Source organism: Vipera berus, assembly GCF_964194415.1.
Source record: "Vipera berus genome assembly, chromosome: 1".
NCBI lineage: Eukaryota > Metazoa > Chordata > Lepidosauria > Squamata > Viperidae > Vipera > Vipera berus.
This window is the reverse complement of record NC_138202.1, coordinates 109095810-109097864: the sequence shown is the minus strand read 5'-3', so window position 1 is coordinate 109097864 and position 2055 is coordinate 109095810.

Below are 2055 nucleotides of genomic sequence, written 5' to 3'. Positions count from 1 at the left end.
TTATGGCACCAACAGTCTTGCACTGTGAGACAGCTTGTTTCCTCCATGATTTAGAAGGTCTAGGAAAAGCAGTATATATTTAGTAGTTATTCAGTTGTGGGATCAGGCCCAGTCCTATCATCAGGCAAGGCAAAATTTTATGATCCCATTAACTGGCAGCCACTTGTCAATTATTTAGTTTTGTTCTTTACCAACTTAGTGGGAAAATGGGACTGGCGTAGGAATTGGGCTTCGAGCCATCACAAAGTGGTGCTATGATCTTGGCTCATGTCTTAAGTTACCCACGCTAAATGCAGTACAAGCCAGTCATTTGTAAAACAGTAGAAAGCTTGTGGCGAGGAAAACTCTATCTGAAATTTTGACAAGTAGAACAAAAGCCTGCATTTCTATTTAGTACTATTAATCAAAATGTGACAGGCACTCGGCAAGTGTTAATAGGTACAATATCATAAAAGTCAATTAGAAAAGCAGGGTAGATAGATTCTTATGGATCAAAACTGAAAGAATGACATTTTCAAATAATCCTCATCTTTTTCTATTCCTCAACAAATTCACCCCATAGCAAAATCTTGGACAAATATACAGTTTTTGGTTCAAAGAGAGCTTGTTTTTCTCAAGAGCCTTCATAGTGAAGGATTCATGGTGAACTAGATGTCCCTAAAGAAGCAGGGATCAGTGGCCAGATGGCATTTCTGGTCAATGAAGACTTTCCTGAAAAAGGAGGGATTGTGAGATCACCCACTTGCGCTCCAGATAGCTGTTCCTCAGACTAGACTGCAGAAATTGAGGTTTTGTCAGTTCATGAGTTGAGTGGCTGGGAGTTGAGGGATTTCAATGAAACCCATAGCCATAATGCAGCCTGTACAAGCATAAGATTTGCATGAGCGTCATTTCTTAATCACTTTTTAGGCAACTTTTGAATATAAGTAATTTACAGCTAAAGATAAATTTTCTGAGTGGCAGGATAAGAAAATTCTACTTGGTCAATTATTACTCTTTTTGGTTTACACAAGAACAAAAAAAAGGTTTTTTAAAGTCTTTAGCAAAAAGCTTAACTGAGTTAATGTAAGACAGCTGAAAATGGATAAAAGAGTGCTTATTTTGAAATTTTTTTTAGTTAAAATGTTTTTCCCCCATTTTCTGGGACTTTGTTTACTATTAAAGAGTACAGACAATTGGTGGATTTTACAAAACAAAAGATAAAAGTAGTATGAGCCAAACTTTGATGCTGACTGTAACTGTGGAGTTCCACTTGAGATGAAATTATTAAGGGCACAGGAAGACAAAAGCAGCACTTTTTAGATGACCCATGTTGAATTAGGATTCACAAGTTATGACTCTACTGCAGTTACCTAATGTTAGCATATAAGATTTATCTGGTGAGATTGTTGCTTTGACTTGTAATAACTATGTGTAGCACCATTGATTTGCATGGTGTAAAAATGATGCACCACTTTCCCATCTAGAACTACAAATAAACTTTTTAGATTGCTGTTTGTCAGTTCTATAAATGGTTGCAGTTAATCAATGCTGTAAAACTTTTGTTATAGGGACCTGATATTCAGATTTTCTACCAGAGAAAGTGGCTTGAATCTGACATTTTAAATACTGTAGCTTTATTTAATGATATAATATAATATATATACTGTATAATATAATATATATGTACTATATTATAACAGGCTTTGGGAATTCCTTTTGGTGAAAAAGTATATAGCATGCTAAACAAAAGTCAGGCTCACAGTATTTACTTTCCTGAGGAGAAGGTAAAGAAGAAAGATATTCATCAACACAAATATCTTTAGAAAGTTTTGTCAGAGATCTAGATTAGCATCTAATATTTATTAATATTAATAGGAACTTTATGCACTGATAGAGCTGTATATTAAACAGAATTTTTAACTATCTTGGTTATAAAGTCACATGAAAAAGCTGCAAAGACCCAATCTTTGGGATAAGTAATTTTAACCACTAATAATATGAATCTTTGAAATAGTACTGAACTGAACTTATCAGAATAAGTATCATTTTTTCCGATTTTCTGATTTAAATTGT